The following is a 15,977-nucleotide window of genomic DNA, read 5'->3' as shown; positions in this document are numbered from 1 at the left end:
AGCTTCCCTTCCCTTCTTTTTTTTTTTTTTTTTTCCTTTTGTCTACAGTAGTCATTATACTGTGGATTTGTGGATTCAGTGGTAAAGATGACAGATCAGACCCAGGAGAGTGATAAGCTGCAGTCAGAATGCAAAGGCCCAAGAAAAAATGCTAGAAAGTAAAAACTGCTGATGAATGAGAGTGAGGATTTTAGATTGGGTGTTTCTGGAAGGTTCCTTGTTTATGTGGACTAGGAAAGGCAAATGGTCAGCCATGCCACAATCAGAGAGAAGAGAATTTCCTACTCAAATAACAGCTGCTACAAAGGCCTACACAGAAGGGAGCCCAGGAGGAAGACATCTAAAGCAAAAATAGTACAATCACTGGCCAGCCAGAAGATGCTGAGAGGAAGGTGGACTAAGGACTGAGGTGAGCAAAGACTGGATCACATGAAACTTATGGTCTACAATTTATTATTTGACTTTTAGTAGGAAGACAACAGGAAGCTACAGGATTTAACTGGCAGGGAAGAGATCTGATTTGTGCATAGTCTGTGCATCTATAAGTGGTATCTTAACTCTGGAATGGCAGTGAACTAGAGAAGGGAAGTAGGCCCCCTTGAAGAAATAAACCATCTCTCACAAGTGGTTGCTTGGTCTGATTTAGTTTGGATTGTTCAGATCTCAAAGTTGAATGTGTTTCCAAGGGTCTACTCCCAAAGGGCCAGAATCTGAAGAGTTGGCTCCCGGGGCTGGTGTCGGGCAAATCCAAAAGAAGTCTGGAATAAACCACTAATTATGGAGGAGAGAGTGTGTACATTTATCCTTTCCTCTAAAAAGCAGGAAACAGAAGAAAAATATTCGTTGGAATCTCTCCCTGCAGAAGACATGGTATAGTCTGTTCCCTTTCCCGAGGAACTCTTGCTCAGTATCCTTCCAAAGGCTTAACAAGTTAACCCCGTTCTAGTTTCCTGAACTGACTTTCCAAGACGTTGGGATCTGTCTGATTTTTCTATCATGGTTTTTGGCTTTGTTTTCCCATTCTGTCTCTCCACAGAGCCCTGAAGATAGCAATTGTTTGCCTGGCTCTACAGTTCTCCCAGCCTTTGTCCCTCTGTGGTTTCTTTCCTTCATTCCACTTATTTCTACCAAATTTCATCTGGACAATATTCTGTGTAACAGAGGAGGGATTTGACTACTGTAGACTATATCTAAGCCTCTGCTTCCCAGGACACTACTACCCAGTTCCCCAAATCCAGGGCAACAGTAGAATGTGCCTGGGCCAGCCTGCTTCTATAAATAACCTGTCACAAAGTTACCAAAGGAAAATTTGATGATTCAGAGCACAGAGCCAGGTTTTCCAGTCTCTTGCTTTAGTACTGGTTGCTATGACGTTGTGCTGAAAGCCATATATACAAGTGGTTCACACTGAGTGAGGACATGTTATGTGCCTAGCTCCATACCAGGATCCCAGTAATCCCAGAGATTTATGATCTTTTTACAATACAGGCTTTATTGTCATTTTTTATTGTCTAGGCTCTGTGGAGTTGAGTTTCCCATTTGATGAAAGTAATAGAGATGAGATTCTGAGTTGGCCAGGCTCCAAAGCCTCCAGGGATTTAACTGCAGCTTGCTTATCCTGGGTTTAGCCATCACATCTTTCCTTCTATGAGTTCATTGCCTGATATAATTCTTTCAAGATTATAATTACAAAAGATTATCCACTGTGAACTTAATGGAAGCTACTACTGATTGTCAACATGACACAATCTGGAATCACCTAAGAGCCAGGACTCTGGGCATGCCTTTCAGGGATTATCTAGATTAGGTTAATTGAGGTGGGAGGAGCCACTTTAACTCCTGGTGACATCATGACATCAACTGGGGGCCTAGACTGAAGAACAAAGGGAAAGTGAGCTGAGCACAAGCTCTCATCACTTGCTCTTCTTGAGTCTAGATGCAATTTGACTAGCAGTTTACTCAAGCGTCTGCCAAATGACTTCCCCACTATGATGGACTGTACCCTCAAACTGAGAGCCAAAGTCCATTCTCCTTTAAGTTACTTTGATCAGAGAATTTTATAACAGCCTTAGGGTAAAGTAACTGATATGAACTTGATTATCCATGCTGAGATATTTTTCTTCTGAGAATATATGGCAGAACAAGGGTTGAGTTGATGACAGATCCAAAGTGCTGGGTTTTAATTCAAATAATCTTATTTCCTCTACTCAATTAATAGGCTTCTAAATACCACAAGTGAAAATGTTTATCTTGGAGTTATATGGAGTGCTGCCAATATTTTAACTATTATATTGAACTATTTAACTTTAAAAATCAAACAAACAAATATGTATTTGTTTTACCATCAGGAAATAAGAAAGATGTTAAAGTTAAAGGGGGAAAGTGGAGGCATTTCGTGGACGCCGCAAGTGGAGAACGTATGTGAGAGCAGACCCAGAGGGGAGCTGGGCGGACCTGTCAGAGTGTTAGAATTTGAGCTTTGGTCTTTTGGACCCAGGATCTTGAAATGAAATAGTGATTCCTGTCCTGTAAACTGTAAGGTTTATATAGGAATCTTGGAAACAATGGGAACAAGACTGAATTATACCAGGCTTTTGGGTATTATGGACCACTCTGAAGTGTGTGGACTGCTCAAAACCCTCCTGGCTTTGCCTTCATTGAATTTGAAGATCCCTCAAATTTGAGATGCTGCTGCTGCTGAAAAGGGAAGTGGAAATTATGGCCCGCCTCTCTCTTGGCGTTGCTGCCCTTGATGTGATCACCGCAGGAGGATGACTCCACCTGAGCACAGATCTCCAAGAAGGAGAAGGTTCTACCAAAGCCAGAGCAGGTCACTTTCTTTTTTCTTTCTTTTTTTTTTTTTTTAAGGTTTATTTACTTATTATATGTAAGTACACTGTAGCTGTCCTCAGACACTCCAGAAGAGGGCATCAGATTTTGTTTCGGATGGTTGTGAGCCACCATGTGGTTGCTGGGATTTGAACTCAGGACCTTTGGAAGAGCAGTCGGCGCTCTTAACCACTGAGCCATCTCACCAGCCCCCAGCAGGTCACTTTCTAGAGATAAAAGAGACAGGTCTCCATCTAGTAAGAGAAATCACAAGCCATCTCTGGATCCTTCTCAAGGTCTCATAGCTGATTTAGGTCAAATGAAAGAAATAAAAGACCAGTTTGCAAAGGAAGTGGTGTACAAGAAGTACTTTCATTGACAGGAGTATGTATAAGAAATTAAAGTTTTGAGATAAGCTTGGTACATTTTAAAGATGTTCTAGTTGTTCAAATTTGTTTTGTCTTTCAGAAAAGTGACACGCAAAACAATATGATTATAGTTTCGAATGGATTATATGAGACATACGATAGCAAGAATTGTTACTTTACGATGTTCCCTTGAGCAAGATTGAATTTGCTTTGAACTTTAGTTTTTCTGAAATAAACCCAGACTCTGCCCAGTTAAAGTGTGATGTACTGATGATATAGAAACCTCTGGCGGAGTTTGACTAAAGCTGTAGTTCCTCTAGTAGCTGAGACACGGTGTGGTCCTGTGGATGAATTGATAAGCAGTCTTTAGAGGCTGCTGTGAACACAAGGCAACAGGGAAAGGGTAGGAACGGCACCCAGAAGGTTTTCAAAGCGGTTCCCTCCTGGTTGAGGAGCTGCTGTACATTGTAGAGTTGAACTTTTGAGTTACCGTGCAAGATTTATTTTCATACTGTCATTTGAAATATGTTTGTGAGAATCCTTGGGTTAAAGTTTTGGTTGCAAATTGTTGTTTAACTTAAAAGCCTGTTTTCTCTTGCACACAAATCTGTGAACTTGGTATCAAGTCCAGGTATAGCATTCCTATTAGAAGCCATATTTGTATTTTCTTGTAAAGTGCTTTTGAATTAATAAAACACTAGCATAACCATGTAGTAGTCAGTTGAGCGAACCCACTGCTGCCATGTTCTTATCCTTGGGGGAAAAGAGGGAAAATGGAAAAACCAAAGAAACATGGAATGGGGAAAATTCATTTAGATTGTCTTTAAGCAAGCTGATAAGTTACTTGTGTAGAAAATCAGATCAGCCCCTCCCCTTCCCCACAGGGTTTCCTTGTGTAGCCCTGGCTATCCTAGAATTCACTCTATAGATCAGGCTGGCCTCAAACTGACAGAGATCCACCTCCCAGTGCTGGGATTAAAGGCATGCACCACACTTCCTGGCTTGCAGATCCTTATTGTGAATTCCTATCTGGTTGAAGGTTGACCTCTGTGTCTGCAGCATGTGGTCTGTGTGCTGAACAGACATAGAACTTAGGGATGCTAGCTTGTTTCAGAGATCAGACTGGATTACATTAGATAAGACATCTCATACACTTTTAAATATCTATCTGTCTGTTTTAGGATTTTATTGCTGTGAAAAGACACCATGATCAAGGCAACTTTTACGATCAAGGCAACTCTTATAAAGGACAACATTTAATTAGGGGTGGCTTACAGCTTCTGAGATGTAGTCCATTACTGTCATGGCAGGAAACATGGCAGAGAGAAGGCAGGCATGGTCCTGAAGAAGGAGCTGATAGTTTTACATCTTGATCAGAAGACATCAGAAGGAGATTGTATCTTATACTGGAATTAGCTTGAGCACATATAACCTCAAAGCCTGCCTTCACAGTGACACACTTCCTTCAGTAAGGCCACACCTCCTAACAGTGTCATTCTCTATGACCAAGCATTCAAATGTCGCTACCGTCTCCGACCAGCAGAAAAGAAGCGACGAAACCGACGTCCTTCTCAAGGCAGTTTATTCAGAAACTTCACAATGTGCAGGAAAAAGAATGCCCCGACCTCTCTCGGCCATTCCCCTTTATCCCCTCCAGTCCACTCCCCCTCACCCCAGTCCACATAGGCACAGTTCATTGGCTCAGGACTGCATTCGTCACATCATCCGATCTTATGTCGTGGTGCATCTGTGCAATGCAGCTCAAGGTACGTGGCTATCTTGAGATATGAGGAAGTCAGGTGACAGTCATAAGACTTGGCAGCAGTCCTGGGCGCCATCTTGGGGCCGCGGCCACACCAGCTCCTCACATTTAAACATATGAATCTATGGGGACATGCCCATTCAAACTAACACACTCCACTCCCTAGTCCCCGTACGCTTGTAGCCATAACATAATGCAAAATGCATTTAGTCCAACTTTAAAAATCCCCATAGTCTGTCATAGACTCAACAATGTTTAAAAGTCCAGAGTTTAAAGTCTCTTCTGAGATTCACATAATCTCTTAACTGTAGTCTGCAGACACATCCCTAGTTGCAGCAGCTTTCCGTAGTTACAGAAGAAAATTTCATAATCCCTTTCTTCTCTCCTTGATTCTAAAGCCAGAACCATGTGACTGAAGCTACCAAGTTCTGTTGCTTGCTGGGGCTGAAACATGACCCCATCATTCAATTACATCTTCACCAGCTTTCAGTTTTGATGGTTTCCGTCTCTGCTTAACATTGGCAGTCACAGAGTTTGCTCTGTAGGTCAGGTTGGCTTTGAACTCAGAGATCTGCTTGCCTCTGTCTCCATAGTTCTGGGATTAAAGGTGTATACCACCCATGCTTAGACCTAAGCTTTTCTTTAATTCCTTTCCACAAATTGAATGCTTAGCTGGGTGGGATAGAGTCCTGAAGTCACCTCTCCCTTAATTCTACTTAATGTCTTTAATCTGTTTATCTCCTTGAACACAGGATTTAGTTTCATTCTACCTCCTGGTGCCACTTTCATCCTTGAACCATACATTTTGTATTTTTCCTTGCTCAGCTTGCTCTGTTTCATCTAAATACTCTTCATAAGAGTGAAGCACAGGACAAAGTCTGTACTAGACCATTTTGAGATTTCCTTTGCCGATGCAAAATTAATCTAAATCTTCTCACCTGAGCCTCAGGCAGACAAAGGCAAAAAAAAAAAAAAAAAAAAAAAAAGCAGATATTCCTCATCAAAACATCACAAGAATGATCTTTAGGCAACATACTAAAATTCTTCTCTGAACTTTTTGAGCCAGGCCCCCAGTTCAAATCACCCTCAGGCTTCCATGCTTCTACTGGTATGGCCTGTTAAGCTGTGCTTAAAGAAAGCATTCAGCTGCTTTTCTAACTCAGTGCACCAACATCCACATTCCTTCAAATGAAAGCAAGGACAGGCCTATTGCAGCAATACCCCAATACCTGGTACCAACTTCTGTCTTAGGGTTTATTGCTGTGGAAAAAACACCATTACCATGATAACTGTGGTAGTTTGAATAGGTATAGCCCCATAGATTCAAGGGTTTGAATGCTTGGCCCATAGGGAGTTGTGCTATTAGGAGATGTGACCTTGTTGGAGTGGGTGTGGCCTTGTTGGAGGAAATGTGTTGCTGTGGAGGTGAGGCTTTGAGGTCTCCTATGTTCAAACTACACCCAGTGTGGTACACAGTATTTCCTTGCTGCTTGCAGATCAACATGTAAAACTCTCACTTCTCCAGCATCATGTGTGGTGCCATGTTCCCTGCCATGAAAATAATGGACTAAACCTCTGAAACTATAAACCAACCCCCAATTAAATATTTTTCGTTATAAAACTTGCCATGGTTATGGTATCTCTTCACAGCAATAAAACCCTAATAAAACAGCAACTCTTGCCGGGTGGTAATGGCACACGCCTTTAATCCCAGCACTCGGGAGGCAGAGGCAAGCAGATTTCTGAGTTCGAGGCCAGCCTGGTCTACAGAGTGAGTTCTAGGACAGCCAAAGTACACAGAGAAACCCTGTCTCGAAAAACCAAAAACCAACCAAACAAACAAACAAAAAACCCAGCAACTCTTATAAAGGAAAACATTTAATTGGTGCTGGTCTATAGTTTCAGAGGATTAGTCCATTATCATCATGGCAAAAAGCATAGCAGTGTGCAGGCAGACATGGTGCTGGAGAAGGAGCTGAGAGTACTATATCCCGTTCTGCAGGCAACAAGAAGTGAACAGGTTTGTTTCTGAGATCTCAAAGCTCACCACAGTGATGCACCTCCTCCAACAAAGCCACACCTACTCCAACAAGACCACACCTCTAAATAGTGCTGCTCACTATGGGTCTATCAGGGCCATCTTTATTCAAACCACTACATTCCACTCCTTGGTCCCCATAGGCTCATGCCATATCATAATGTAAAATTGTATTTATTCCAACTTCAAACACCCTTATCTCAATCCTGTTTAAAATTAGTTCAAATTCCTAGATATATTCTGAAATTCATGCAATCTCTTAACTCTAATTTTCCACAAAACAAAAATTAATAGGCAGATCTCATACTTTCAACATATACAGGCACAGGATATTTATTGCCATTCTAAATCGGAGGAAAGGGAACCTGGTGAGGAAATACTATTCCAAAGCGAGACCAAAAACCAGCTGGGCAAACTCCAAACTCTGCATCTCCACATACGATGTCAAAGTGCTCTTCAGATTTCCGACTCCTTTCAGCTTTGTTGACAATAGCATACTTCTCCTTCTCAGGCTGGTTCCACTCCTGTTAGGAGCTCTCCTTGGCAGGTATCCCATCACTCTGGCATCTCCAACATCTTGGGGTCTCTAAGACAATTTAAGTTTCACCTTCACAGCTTCACACAATGGCCTCTCTAGGCCTCCAAGCACAGACACCCCTGACCTAGCCTCAGCAGCTTCCCTAATGGAGGAGGAAGATCGCATAATCCCTCTCTTCTATCCTTGACTAAAACCAGAACCATGTGGCTGAAACTGCCAAGTACTTCTGTTTGTTGCGGCTGGAGCATGCCTCTCCTTGTTCAATTACATCTTCACCAGCTTTCTGTTTTCAACAGTTTCTTTCTCTGCTTAAACTTGGCTTACAAAACGGTTTCTTTCTAAAACTTGCTCTGCAGAGTAGGCTGGCCCCAAACTCAGAGATCTGCCTGCCTGTCCCTCCAGAGTGCTGGGATTATAGGAGAACACCATCACACTTGGCTCTAAGTTTTTCTCTTTCTTTTTCTTTTTCTTTTTCTTTTTAAAGATTTATTTATTTATTATACGTAAGTACACTGTAGCTGTCTTCAGATACTCCAAAAGAGGGAGTCAGATCTCGTTACAGATGGTTGTGAGCCACCATGTGGTTGCTGGGATTTGAACTCCGGAAGAGCAGTCAGGTGCTCTTACCCACTGAGCCATCTCACCAGCCCCTGTAGCTGACTTCTGACACACCAGAAGAGGGCGTCAGATCTCATTACAGATGGTTGTGAGCCACCACGTGGATGCTGGGATTTGAACTCAGGACCCCCAGAAGAACAGTCAGTGCTCTTAACCTCTGAGCCATCTCACCAGCCCCTAAGTTTTTCTTTAATTCCTTTTTAAAAACTGGAAGCTTAACTGGATGGGATTTTGTTCTGAGGTCACCCACCACTCCCTTTAACATCAGGCTTTTCTGTAGTCAGTTTACACATCCTGGTGTCCCCCTTTCTCCTCAAATGGTACATTTTCTATTTTTTCTTGCTTAGCTTGCTACTTTTCATCATAAATCTGAGTAAGTATTTCTACTAATAACCAAGCAGCAAAGTCAATACTAGGCTATATGGAAATTTCCACTGGCAAAGCTGCTAATGAGAGCTCTTCAATTTAGCCACAGGCAGATCTTTTGGACAATGGCAAAAAGCAGACACATTCTTCAACAAAATATCACAGTAACAGCTTCTAGGCCACATGCTAATATTCTTCTCCTCTGAAGCCTCTTGAACTGGGCCCCCACATTTCAAATAACACTTCGCACCACTATCTTCCATGCTCCTGCTATTGTAGCCCATTAAATTATGCAGACAGACATGGTGCTGGAGAAGGAGCTGAGAGTTCTACATGTGTTTCTGCAGGCAGCAGGATGTGAACTTGTTACTAGCCAAGGCCATCCTGCCCACTGAGTTATGACTCCTGAGAGTTCTTCTGTTGCCTGCCTTCTCTGCTTTATTTATTGGTTAACATAATATTTCATTTTATTTTGTTTACTAAAAACTAAGAGGAGTGAAAAAAGATGATATCAAACCCTTAGGCTCTCAACCATGTTACTGTGGACCTACAAGTTGGATAGTTAAAGGCTTCAGCAGTATAAATGGAGCAGGTCTTTTTTCTTTATCTCTTTCTTTATCTTTTTCTTTCTCTCTTTCTTTCTTTCTTTCTTTCTTTCTTTCTTCCTTTCTTTCTTCCCTTTTAAAAAAATTTTATTTATTATTATATGTAAGTACACTGTAGCTGTTTTCAGACACCCCAGAAGAGAGGGTCAGATCTCATTACAGATGTTTGTGAGCCACCATGTGGTTGCTGGAATTTGAACTCAGGACCTTCGGAAGAACAGTCAGTGCTCTTAACCACTGAGCCATCTCTCTAGCCCCTCTTTCTTCCTTTTAAACAAGATTGCTTTTTTTTTTAAATTTATTTCATATATGTGTGTACACTGTTTCTGTCTTCAGACACACCAGAAGAGGGTATTGGATCCCCATTAAAGATGGTTGTGAGCCACCATGTGGTTGCTGGGAATTGAACTCAGGACCTTTGGAAGAGCAGTCGATGCTCTTAAACCTCTGAGCCATCTCTCTAGCCTGCAGATTGACTTTCTAAGACATGTAGATTTTGACTTTCCACATAAGACCCATGCCCAAGCATTTGCAATAGCTGCCCCAAGTCATAGAAGAAAGGACTCTTATGCCTGTGAAGGTCTATATAAAGAAGGAATGAAAATGAAGATCCACGTTAGATCCACCACTGGTATCCTATCTTAGTTAGGGTTTTACTGCTGTGAATAGATGCTATGACCAAAGCAACTCTTATAAGAACAGCATTTAGTTGGGGCTGCCTTACAGGCTCAGAGGTTCAGTCCATTATCATCAAGGCAAGAACATGGCAGCATCCAGACAGGTGTGGTGCAGGAGGAGCTGAGAGTTCTTTATTTTCATGTGAAGGCTGCTAGGAGAATACTGATTTCCAGGCAGCTAGGATGAGGGTCTTAAAGCCCACACCTACAATGCCACACCTACTACTCCAAAAAGTCCATACCTACTCCAATAGGGCCACACCTTCTATTAGTGCTACTCTCTGGGCTGAGCATATACAAACCATCACATTCTACTCCCTCACCCCCATCTACTTGTTCAAACATATGAGTCTATGGGGGCCATACCTAAACATAGCATAATGCAAAATACATTTAGTTCAACTTCAAAAGTTCCCATACACTATAGCAGCCTCAACAATGTTAAAAGTCCAAAGTTCACAGTCTCTTCTGAGATTCATCCAATCACTTAACTGTAAACCCCAAAGCAAGACAGGAAACCAGCTGGGCAAACTCCAAACTCTGCATCTCCTGTCTGATGTCAAAATGTTCTTCAGAGCTCCAACTCCTTTTTCATCTTTGTTGGCTGCAACAAACTTCTTTCTCCTGGGCTAATTCTATTCCCTGTTACCAGCCTTCCTCAGCAGAAGCCTATGGCTCTGGTATTTCAAACATATTGGGATCTCCAGAGCAACTTTAATGTTGTTACAGTTTCATGTTTCAATGTCTGGGATCCATACATGATCTTTGGGAGCTCTTCCAAAGGGCTGGTGTCACTTTTCCAGCTCTTCCCTCTGTAGCACTCTAAGGTTGATCCATTCCACTGCTGCTGCTGTTCTTGGTGATTATGCCATGGTACCGGCATCTCCAACACACTGGGGTCTTCTACTGCAACTAGGCTTCACCAATAGCCTCTCATAGGCTCTTTTCATGGTGCCAAGCCTCAAATCCTTTGCATGACCCCTTAGGTCCTGGCCATCAACTGCAACTGAGGTTGCACCTTCACCAATGGCCCTCCATGGCCTCTCACAGTGCCAAGCCTCAGCTTGTCTCCTTGACCCCTTTATGGTTTCAAAAGCAGAACCACATGGTGACTCTTACACATTACCAAGTGTAGCTGTAGCACGAGGTACAACCTTGGCTATCTCTGGAACACAGCTTCTTTGTGCTCTCTAAGAGCACTTCCCAGAAGATTTCACCTCAGTGATGCTGGTCTCTTCTTAATCACCACTAATTTCTTAGTCCCAGCTAACAAGTATCAATTGTTCCTGTAGTCCCTTCTAGTTTGGACTCTAAAGCCAGAGCCATGTGGCCAAAGCTGCTGAGTTCTGCTGCTTGCAGGACCTGGAACATGTCTCCCCTGCTCTATTACATTATCGCTAGCTTCCTCTTTTTCAACTCTTTCACTGCCTAAGCTTGGCTGTCCTGGATCTTGCTCTGTAGATTGATGTTTAACTCAGAGATCTGCATACCTGTATCCTGAGATTAAAAGTGTGTACCACCATGCCCGAATTCAAACTTTTCTTCACCTAGAACTTGCTCTGTCTCTGCCTGGCCTTGAACTCAGAGATATGCTTGGCTTTATCTCCTGGAATTAAAGGTGTGTACCATCATTCCTGGATCTAAATTTAGCTGGGCAGGATCTTGCCTCAAAGTCCCACTTCCTTAATTTGTTATCTCCTTGAACACAGGATTCAGCTCCATTTCACTTTTCTGGTGCCCGTTTAATACTCAATCATATATTTTATATTTTTCCTTTCTCAGCTTAGTATGCTTGTTTAAAATGCTCTTCGTGAGATTCAACCAGAGAACAAAGTCTATGATGAACATTTCTGAGACTTCCCTTGTAAATGCAATTAATCTGAGTCTCTTCACCTTAGCCTCAGGTAGACACTTCAGACAAGGGCAAAAAGTAGCCACATTCTTCACCAAAATACCACGAAAACAGTCTCTAGGCCATATATTGAAATTTTCCACTGAACCCTCTTGGGGCAGGTCTGCACAATTCAAATCACTTTCAGTAACAAAGTCTTCCATAGTCCTACCAGGATAGCCCATTAAGCTCCATTTAAAGCATCCCACTGCTTTCCAAATCCAAAGTCCCATAGTCCACAAACAAAACGTGGTCAGACCTATCAAAGCAATACCTTGGTCCCAAAGCAATACCTTGGTCCCTGGTACCAACTTCTGTCTTTGGGTTTTATTCTATGAACAGACACCATGACCAAGACAACTCTTATAAGGACATTTAATTGGGGCTGGTTTACAGGTTCAGAGGTTCAGTCTATTATCATCAAGGCAAGAACATGGCAGCATCCAGATAGACATGGTGCAGGAGGAGCTGAGAGTTCTACATCTCATGTGATGGCTGCTAGGAAAATACTGATTTCCAGGCAGCTAGGATGAGTTTTTTTTTTTTTTGGGGGGGGGGTGTTGGAGACAGGGTTTCTCTGTGTAGCCCTGGCTGGCCTCGAACTCAGAAATCTACCTGCCTCTGCCTCCTAAGTGTTGGAATTAAAGGAGTGTGCCACCACTGCCAGGTTTAGGATGAGGGTCTTAAAGCCACACCCTCAGTGCCATGCCTACTACTCCAAAAAGGCCACATCTACTCCAACAGAGCCACACCTTTTAAATAGTATCACTGGCTGAGCATATACCAATCATCACATATCTCAACAGTTCTAATTTGTTGGCTTTATCTAGAAAACATGTGTGTGTGCGTTTTCTTGTTTCTGGATAAGCTATAAGTGGCATTAATTAGACCTCCTTTATTTTAAAAATCATGCAAATTGTAGATAAGCTCCCTGCTGCTTAAACACATTTAATGTAATGTTTAATAGCAATGGCTGAGATAAGTATTGGAACCCTGCAACTTAATTAACTATGCTGACCTGAGTAGTCACCTGCCTCCGCTGTCCCTTCAGGAAGATGAGATGGAGAAAGTATTGGCTCCTCCTTCCCTCCTTCCCCTTCTTTCTTTCATTCGCTCTCCCTCTCTTCCCTCCTTCCTTCTTTCCTTCCTTCCTTCCAGAAATACTTTTTGAGCTCCTGCAGTGTGTAACCTCTGGAAATATATACTGCAATGAGAGAAAAAATAAGTCATTTTCTTGATTTATAACTGTCTAGTTGGCTGAAACAGATTCTCTGTCTCTTTGCCTCTGTATTTATCTCTGTCTCTCTGTCTCCATGTGTATGTGCATGTGTGCCCAATATAGTCTTTAGATCTCACTCTGTATGAGCTGAGAAGACACTGTAAGCGTTCCATACAAGAGTATAAGCATGATTGAAACTATGTTGGGAAAATATACTTTCTAGATTGTTTTCATCTGTGGGCTCAATGTGTGTTTAAGGATTGACTTTCCAGATAACCGAGGAGATAGGCATGAATGTGTGAGGCAGTGATTGGGCAGTGCCTCTCACAGTGTCTGGTGACTTGTTTTCTGTTTGACCCCTTGGGAAACTGCTACTCCATTACTAAGGCTTTGCCCTGACAAATGACATAACATCTGTCCAAAGGCCAATGCAATGGGGAAGGAAGCCTAAGCTCTCTTGAGCATGTGCCTAATCTGAACAAACTTAGTCCAAATACAAAATAAAATGAAGTAGTGTATTTTGAGGATGAAAACACAATAGAATCTTGGCCCTAAAACAGCGCTTTTGCCTGTCCCAGGCTTTTAATTGTGCATAGGTAAAGATGATCATAACTCAAGGCTAAGATCATCATACAAATGTAAACTTTAGCCACAGATGCTTATCGCAGGCCCTATTCTCTCATTTCAATGGGCTATGATCTTTAGGATCAAATTAACTAACTAGTCACCCAAGGACTCTAGCTTCTGATGGTCTTGGGCCAATATCCTGATCAATTGCCAACTATCTGTGTGACTAAGCGAAGCACTGATCACTCTGTGCCTCAGGTTTGCCACCTATACCTCAGGGATGATAGTAATAACCATTTCTCTGTTTTTGTGTAATGGAATGAAGTAAAACATTGTTTTAGTTTAGGTTTTATTGTTGTGGGGAGACACCATAACCTCAACAACTCTTATAGAAGAAAACATTTAGTTGGGGCTGGCTTACAGTTTCAGAGGTTCAGTCCACTAGCATTGTGGTCGGAAGCATGACAACATGCAGGCAGATACGGTGCAGGAGGAGCTTGAAGTTCTACATCTTGATCCAAAGGCAGACAGGAGGAGAGCCTCCTCTGCACTGGGTGGAGCTTGAGCATAGGACTTCAAAGCTTACTCCCACATTAATGTACTTCCTCCAACAAGGCCACACCTACTTCAATAAGGCCTTACCTCCTAATAGTACCAATTCCCATAGGCCAAGAATATTCAAATCACCACACACCCTAATAGTGCCATTTTCCATGAGCCAAGTATATTCAAATCACCACATTCTACTACCTGGTCCAACATAGGCTTGTTCAAATATATGAGTTTATGTGGGCCATACCTAAACATAGCATAATGCAAAATACATTTAGTCCAACTTCAAAAGTCCCCATAACCTACCGCAGTCTCAACAATGTTAAAAGTCCAAAGTTCAGTCTTTCCCGAGATTCATGCAATCTCTTAACTATAATCCCTTATAAAATCAGAATCAAAAAGTAGATCACATACTTCCAATATCACAGGATATACATTTCCATTTCAAAATGTAGAGAAGGGAGCATAATTTGGAAATACTGGACCAAAAACAAGACCAGAAACCAGCTGAGAAAACTCCAAATTCTGCACCTCCATGTTTAATGTCAAAATGCTTTTCAGATCATCAACTCTTTTCAGTTTTTTTTTTTTTTTTCGTTTCTGCAACACAATTTTTTCTCTTAGTCTGTTTCTACTCCCTGTTAGAACCTTTCTTCTGCAGGTATCCCACACCTCTGTCATCTCTAGCATCATGGAGTCACCAAGGCAACTTCAACTTCACAGCCTCTTGCTCCAATGACTGAGAACCACACATGATTTTCTGGCCTCCTCCAAAAGGCTTGAGTCACTTCTCCAGCTCTGCCCTCTGTGGCACTCTAAGCTCTGTCTAACTCCGCTCCACTACTGCTGCTGCTGTTTTTGGTGGGTCATTCCATGGCACTGGCATTTCAAATATACTGGGATCTTCCACAGCAACTAGGCTACACTTTTACCAATAACCTCTCATAGGCTCTTTTCATGATGCCATGCCTCAACTTCTTTGCATGACCCCTTCAGTCCTGGGCCTTCAACTGGCACTGAGGCTGGACCATCACCAATAGTCTTTCCTGGCCTTTCACATTGCCAAGTCTTCAGTGACTCTCCATGACTCCTTCATGCCTTGAAAACCAGCACCACCTGCGTAATCACCCTTACACATGGCTGCTAGCATAAAGTCTATCTTCAGAACACAGCTTCTTTGTCCTCTCAGAAAACACTTTCCAGAAGATTTCACCTCAGTGATGCTGGTCTTTTCTTAATCATCACTATTTTCTTATCTCCAGCAAACCAGCATCAACTTTCTCTGTAACCTCTTCTATTCCTGACTCTAAAACTAGAGCCATATGGGCCAAGATGCAAAGTACTGCTGCTTGCTTGGGCTGCTTGCCTCTTGTTATATTACATTATCACCAGCTTTCTGTTTTTGATGACTTCCTTTGCTGCCTAAGCTTGGTTGTCCTGGAACTGGTTCTGTAGAATGACTTTGAACTCAGAGATCTTCATACCTCTGTCTTCTGGGTTCTGGGATTAAAAGCACATACTGCCATGCCTGAATCTAAGCTTTTCTTTACCAGGAGCCTGCTCTGTATTAGTATGGCCTTGAACTCAGAGATCTGCTTGCCACTGTTTCCTGGGATTAAATGCATGTACCAATATGCCTGGACCTAGGATTTTCTTCAGATCCTTTTTAGAAGATATTAATAAGCTTGGCCACTATGCCTCAAGATTCAAAACAAAAGTGTGTGTCATCCCACATCAATATCCAGATCAAAAGCCTGTATCTTCCAGCCTCATGATTGGGATCACAGGTGTACTCTCCATTTTTAGATTGTAGTTCATTTCAGATATAGTCAAGTTGACAACTGAGCATAGCCATCACAACCCATCCCTTGTGAATTTGACACACAATCATGTCCCCTTATGTTGAAATGAAAACAATAATCAGGTTATAATAACAAATGCCTAGCA

Source organism: Mus musculus, chromosome 6 (genome assembly GCF_000001635.26).
Source record: "Mus musculus strain C57BL/6J chromosome 6, GRCm38.p6 C57BL/6J".
NCBI lineage: Eukaryota > Metazoa > Chordata > Mammalia > Rodentia > Muridae > Mus > Mus musculus.
The sequence above is the reverse complement of the archived record's forward strand: the minus strand, read 5'-3'. Positions refer to the sequence as shown.